We start from the raw sequence: 7,589 nt of genomic DNA, 5'->3' as shown, positions 1-7,589 counted from the left end.
TCATTGGGAAAAATAAGAAATAAACTTTTTTTTTTAACACTGATTCTTTTCCATCTCCATATGTTTAGCTTATCTTCTATATTTCAAAGCTGTGTTATTTCTAGGAATGCATTGGTCTCTTTTGTGCTTTACTTGGCTTTTCTCTACTAGCCCAGTGTTGTAGCAAGTTCCACGAGTCCTGCCTGTACTAGTTTCTTTCCCTCTCTTTTGCTCATCTTTCCTTCATTGGTCTCTTTTTCTTTCTGGTCGCATCAGTGTTAAGTGTGGTGCGTAGCGTAGAGTTGATGTTTCTGGCTGATGGTGTCTCTTAGGTGCCTGATCCTTTTGTTTTGCTCGTTTGTTTGCCTTTTTTTTTTTTTTTTTTTTTTAATGATATGGTATTACCTGGTCTCCTCTGGACTGTTATCAACTCAAAATTTATCTGTATGAGCCTAAAAAGAATTACAAAACATTTCTCATATGATTCTGTTGTGCAAACTGGTATATCCCAGGAAGCCTGATAGCAGTGAAAGTTTCTCCTAAATCAAAACCTATGTGGACTGAACCAAGTTTAAAACAGGACCTGTCAGAAAACTTATGTATAATTACGTTAGACATGTATATTTTTGTGGACATTTTACTTAAAATGTTGTTACTATAAGAATATTTTCTTGAAACTTATCCCTTTATTAAATTATTTTTCTACTGGAATTGATTTTTTTTTCTTTTCTCTGATCAGTATTGGTCTTTTTACTGTGACACCTTTTACATTGAATGTTGCCTGAGCAGCAAAACCATTTGAATTCTAACTCCCTTGAGTTAGAGTAGCTTGATATAGAAAGCACAGTTTATGGGGTCTTTGTACTCCAAGAGAAAGGGAGGTCCCTTAACATATATGGTTTTCTTCCCACCTGTAATTGCATTTGAGCTCTCCTTTTCCWCCTGTTTTCAATGAGCTCCAGGTGCAAACAATTGTCATTTGATAGCAGAGCAGGAGGTTAGAAAAGTTGCTTGTTAGAGAGGAGTTAAAGGTTTTTGCAAAGGTAGCATTAAGGGTAAGGGCTGGCTTAAGGTTTGGTCCTACCAGCCTGTGTTACATGTTAGTGAAGAGAAATCAGTTGCTCRACAAGAGGAGCGTGTGAGCCTGCAAGCTGGAATATGGAGCACAAGGGGAAAAGGACTAAATTCAAAATCRGTCTTTTGTTACCAGTTTCTCATTCCTGTGCTAAGTGGCTTGATGCAAACGTTCCCGTGGAGAGGGAGGACCTGCCACACTGAGCTGACTGATGGCAACCTCTGCGGTTAAATCTCCACGAGCATGTGCTGCTTTGGATCAGAATCAAGTTTTCAGCCAAGGTTAAATAATTTGCACAAAGGAATCAGATGTGCTTACCCAGGTGAGGCTCAACAGCGGTGTTGCTGCATGCAGTAATGTGAAGGTTGGGCTTTCTTGCCCTAGCTTTGCTGTGTGGTGTCATGAATCTGGATGTAATGGGACAAAATGATGTGAGTTTAACCTCCAGCATTTAGTGTGAGTGTRTCGGTTGCAGGACCAGGCTATCTAGTCCCTGCTTTGTGCATGCCTATTTGGGAACCCTTGAGTGGGGCCTGGAGCTGGGTGGGAGGTTGGAAAGATGTGTCCTACTAATGGCAGTACTTAGGAATACCTAATTAATTATTATTAATTAGGTACTAATTATTATTAATAATAATWATTATTATTAATACTATTAATAGGAAGTACCTAGGAAACACTTTAGCAGGATATAGGTGAGGAAGAAATGCTGATTATTCAGGCAGAATTTACTTAAACTGATAAATGACCATTTGACATTTTTATGATGAGTGCTGGAGAAATTCATTTCAGGATTTGTACATGTGTTTGCCTGTCTGGGAACCTTGCCTGCTGTGTTGGAGAGAGATGCCTCTGCTTCTGATATGTGATGGGATAACACTGCTGATAGATGTCTGTGTAGCAGTAGACAGTTCCCGTCTGAGCATCACAYGAATGTTTACATAGCTGGGAGGAAAAAACAAACAAAACACAGATTTATCCTTAGTCCTAAAAGGAAGCAAGGCTGAAGGTGTAGAAGAAATTTAAACAGTCATTGGCACAACCCTGGGACAGAATTTCAGAATGTTTCTGGCTTTAAAGCTCAGGCATGCTCCTTGCAGAATTGAGCCTTGGCCATAAATCCCCTGGCTCCTACAGCTGTCTGTAACTCTCCCACCCTCCCCTAGGCTGAGCTTGGTTAAAACAAAAACACAAATAAGGAAAATCATTTGCTAGTGTTTGGGGTGGAGGGCGGTAGTCAGGGAGAACAGAAGCTCCTTTTCCCTGTTCAGTGTCAGCATTGCTTGATTACCTAACAATTTATTTTGATCTCCCATTTCAGGGAGCTTGGGTAGGCTCTTAAGTGCTTGCATGCGAGAGCATTGCCCTCAAGGCCCAAGGTAATGGAAAGTGGATCCCTAGATCTAACTAGTAAAGAAAGGAAAGATTTTAGGAGAAAACACCACTTCTAAATGTGAATGCATTTTCTATATAGAATTCTGAGAACTATACTGAATTGTAAACTATTAGTGTGTGAATTTTAACAGCTGGTGTAAACCTTTGTTAAAGCTTAAACTGCTTAATCCATTGATTCTTAACTAGTTCTAATAAAGCAGAAGATGCTTTAATCTTCTGTCTTTGTGCTAAGTAGCTAGCATACTTAATTTTTCTGGGTTTCACCTGGACCAAACAGAACAGGGGGTTTTTTTGTTGTTTTTTTTTTTTTTTTTTTTTTTTAATTGGCACAATTTTTTTTTTTTCTAAAGTTTTCTCTACTTTACTTTTCAGAAATATTGTGCTAGCATTCTTTGGAGAAGGACAAAAATTTGTTTCCTATCCATTTGACAGGTATCGGCTCAAGTATTTCAAGATGCAGCAGTCATGTAGGAGGTGTTTTGTTACCTTATGGTCATAAGGCCAATGACTAGTTGAAAGAAAGAGCTCAAAAGCTTGTGCTGGAGCTGATGACAGCAAGACACCAGCTACAAGGGGTATGGGAAARTGTCAAACAGACTGGAGAAACATTTTGGCCTAAAGTTTTGATCAGCTATTGTAGTCTTGGCTTTCACCATGCATGCTACAAGCAGCAGGAAATTCTCCCAGGAGCCCAAGATACAGTAGGGAAGACAAAAATAAAGCATGTCATGTCTTCACTGAGTTAAGGAGGAAATCAAAGGGAGGGATAACGTGCAGTTGATGGCTGTCTCATTAGCAGGTGTCTGCTTTCCTGTTGCCTACAGCACTTGTAGGTATCAARGAGGAAGTCAGTGATGAGCAGGTTTCAAATGGTTTGAGTGCAACCTGACATCAGTAGGTGATAATCAAAGCCCTTAATTTTCCTCTGCACATACCCGAGAGCCCTGGGAGATGGTTCGAGCTGTGCTGTGCACCCAGGAGCAGTTCTGGGTTCTGCCAGCACCTGGCATCCTGTTGCTGCTCGGWACTATTTTCAGCTGTCTGCTCAGTAGGCTGCCTCTTTTTATGAGCAGGTGCTTTCTTCCTCGGTCTCTTGTCCCAGTGGAGCACTAGCTGCAAAAACAAGGCTCCTTCCTTGTCTTGATGGTGCTGTTGTCTGCATCTTATTCTGCCCTATTATTCCTGAGATTAGAGGAAATATATTCCAAGCCATTCATTTTGGGGATGTATTTCAGAAGTGTTCTTGACAAGTCCTGGGTGTTTTCAGCCTCACTGAAGGTCTCATGATTTGACTTGGGTATTCTTTAGGGAACATTGCTCCAGGAGAAGGCTATGTCAAAGGCCTTCTCCAGAAGCAGCTCCTGCTCACAAGCTTGGAACTGCCTTCTTGATAGAAGCAAGGGACATTAAATATTGCAGTTATCTTCTGAATAGCAATCCTGTCTCTCTTGTCCATGCTGTTGGAGAGACGTGTCAAGTTTAAAATGAGATGTAGCAGGACTTACGTATAGTTGGAAATTCTGATGATGATTCAGTGGGTGATATTCTTTTTGAGTCTTTATGGGTCAATATCCTAGAATATGTAGAGATACCATCGAATATGTAGAGATACCATCCCTTGTGTCATATATTGACTGAGCTCCTGCCTAATTTGGGTAGTTACAATCTGGTTTTTCATCATGAGATGCCTATGTGTTTGTCATGTGCTCCTAGACTATGGGGTGATTTTGTTTGAGTGAACATGCACCTGAGCTCCTGCTCCAGGGCTGATTTCATTTCACTATCAAGAACAATAAGCTAATTTTTTATTCCTGAAGGTAAGAAATCTTGTATATGTGATGGGWAGGGTTTGTCCCCTCTCATTGCCCACCTACCACCAGTGTAAAAATAAAAGACAACTAACATGAATTGGGGAATAAAGTTATAGCATGTAGATGAAAGTGCCTTTCAGCTTTCATATGAGCTATTCCTGCTCAAGGAAAGCACTATACGAGAGGTTAAATGTAATTTGACTCATATGCCTTGTTTTCACACCTCTGCTTGCTGTACCTTAACTTCTTTGATTGTCTATATATAAGATGTGACATAGCAGAGGATGGATTTATCATGAAGATTTATTTGTAATGGAGAGATGAAAGAAGTATCTGGCAGTTGGGAGTTTCATATCAAGTTGCACTCTTGGAACATACAAGTGGAGCCTTTAAAGAAGTATCACATTGTAGAGTGTAGTAGTAAATTGCTACAAGGATAGACAGCATTTTCCCTATACTGTAAGGACTCTGAGTAGAGATACATTGAATTTGTAAGATCTCTTGTTGATTCAAGATATATGGAGATATAAAACATTATAGCTGGAGACATAGCCAGTAGCTTTTCTGAGGGAAAAGTAGTTATCTGTTAAAATCCATTGGGGTGTTGGAAAATGATGTTGGGATGAAGAGTCATGATACATTGACAGCTGAGTTGAGAAACATGCCTGGAACTGTTTATCTGATGCTTTCCAAGGTCTGCCCAACAGTCCTATATAAAGAGAATTGAGGATGGACTCTGTGCATACTCATGGATATATAATTTTTGTAAGGGAATTGAGGCAAATGTATATAGCTCAATAGGCCCTGTTTAAAACAGTGTGATTGGTATAGGAGGCACTTGGGTTTCTTTAAGAGTCATAATCTTCCCTCAACTATCACTACATAAGTAAATAACACTTCAGAAGCAARACTTCATCCTTTAGACAGGTATTATTCCTTTCATTTTACAGCTGAGATAGATGAGCAAGGCATCTAAAGCCACAGCACAGGGTGAAGAACAGACTCCAGAACTAGAATTGATTTTGCCTTATTAATGTCACAAAATTATTTCTTAAAACTGCTAAGTATAATGGCTAAGCTAAAGCTTCATAAGGAGGCCGTAGAGACAAGGCAAATAGGTCCTTATTGCATCTGGCTGTCATATATGCACTGAAAATCCTAAAGTCATGTTAACTTCAACTAAGTGGCACTAAAGCCACATTAATACTTTTCACTAAACTACTTTTGCTGCTGTATGAGCATTAGCAAATAGTCTTTTGCATCTTGGTTCTAAATGAAGAGCACTGTATGTATTTTTGCTGCCAGTTTATTATCCTATATTTAAAGTGGCCGTGATTAGATGAAGATCTACAGGGAGAAAGGTCTGATAAACAGTTCAAGTTCTCTGCAGAGAAATGGCACCAAAATAGTCATAGTGTTGTTTCTAATTGCAACGGATGAGCAGCCTGGCTCATTAATCCTCCCTATCAGCAGCACATAGCTTGTCTGCACGAGAATAGCCCTGATCTCAGCAAACCTGCATTCAGCCTTGGGGTTCTGTTTTCGACGTATTTGGAAAAGACAGGCTTCCAGCACAGGCCCAAGGGGACTTCCACTTGGCCGAGCTGACTTTATATGGTGGAGATGACTCGGAGCTCATGGGACTTTGCATCACCTCAGGAGGTGRCCCGTGTGCAGCTGGCTGCACAGTTCCCAACCTGAGGCTGCATGACTGGGCAGGAGCGCTGCTTTGGCAAGTCCCTCAGCAGGGCCTGGTGTCAGCAGGCCCAGTGTAGTCAAGCTCATCCRTTCCCACTGGTGAGCAGGGTATGCTCGGGCCAGCATCTCTATATGCTGGGAGGCTGGACAGGTTTCGCTCTGCCAGTGACCATCAGCTGTAGCAGGTGAGCACCTGGCTGATAGGAACAGTGCTCCCTTGGCTCTCCTAGCTGCCCAGGCTCAGCTGGCATGCCTCTGAAGCTCCATTTTAAAGCAAGAAGGCATAATTTGGAGGTAACTGTTAGGTTCAGGGGACTATGCTACTATTTTTTTTTTTTTTTTATCTCTCCATTTTTCTGGGCACTTGCTCAATGCTTTCCCAGAGGTTATGGCTGGCACTGTTAACAAGCAAAATCTGTGTTTTCTTAACATTCYTAATGACTTCAGTCTAAGCTGCATTTCCTGAAATTTTTTCTTAAGTGAACATGTGAGCTACTCCTGAAAACTGAAGCTGACATTTTAATAACACTTGGTACTGTTACAATCATTTCAATCCTTCTGATGGTGGGGTTGCAGTCAAGTACTATGCAGAAAAGAACATTGAGATTGGGGTCAGGCAATCTATGGAAATGCTCTTGCTTAGAGTGTAAGCTCTACTTTGTGTTATTGTATTGTGCTATTCTAAACTCTTAAGGGAGATATGAAGGTACTGCCTACCTTCTGTTACGTGACAGAGAAAAGCTGCACCAAGGTAAGGACAGTAGTGACTGGAGAAGTACAGATGCAGTGGCACTGCTGTTCTGGGTGCTAAATAGGAATTTAGACTTTTGCATCCATACAGCATCCAAATCACCAAGTATTGTGTAGGCAGAAGATTTGATTTTTGGAGCAGGCCCCCTGAAGGCTAGGAATCCATACTTGATGGAAATATGTCAGCTAAATATTCACAGCCTACTGCAGCTACTTGGTATGCCACAATCGGCATGATCTTTTGTAGAACTGGGGCTTTTCCTGCTCCCCATCTTGGGAAGAACTTCTTGTGAAYTGCCCGGGCTGCACTGAGTCTAATGGTGGTTTTAGCCAAATTCCTGGAATGACATGGGCTGGATATGGCTGTAGTTTTTGTAATCAGAGAACTTGCTAGACGAATTAGTGAGGAATTAAACTATTTACTCTTGATACCTTTACCTTGCTTTTGCTATGATGACAAGCTACAAGAGGAAGCAGCAGAACCATGATTTACTGCAATCTCTCAGAGCAAAGATCATGCGTTGGGAAAGTGGGCAAAAGGGTTTCTAGATCATTATAAAGTCCCCAATGAAATATTCTATAGTATTTTTGTTTCTTTGGAACTTTCCTATTCTACAGCTGCCAGATTGAGTAGCATTCTAAGCATACAGTCTCCATCTGCTGATTAATGATGTTCTGGCTGCTTAAAATTCTTCTTTCCATTTCAGCTAGAGATGGTATTTCTTTTGTTTTCTGCTTTACCTACTGATGATTTTGCCATGTGAAGTTTAGCCACTATTGGTGGAAGAAATAATTTGTTTAGTTGTTTGAAAAATGACTTTGAAGCAATACATAGGATAGAAAGAGGCTTCTAAAGAATAAAGTAGTATAAGACTTTCACC

This window comes from Nothoprocta perdicaria, unplaced genomic scaffold, assembly GCF_003342845.1.
Source record: "Nothoprocta perdicaria isolate Ctin4 unplaced genomic scaffold, notPer1 scaffold_133, whole genome shotgun sequence".
NCBI classification, from domain to species: domain Eukaryota; kingdom Metazoa; phylum Chordata; class Aves; order Tinamiformes; family Tinamidae; genus Nothoprocta; species Nothoprocta perdicaria.
Note: the sequence above shows the minus strand (reverse complement) of the source record.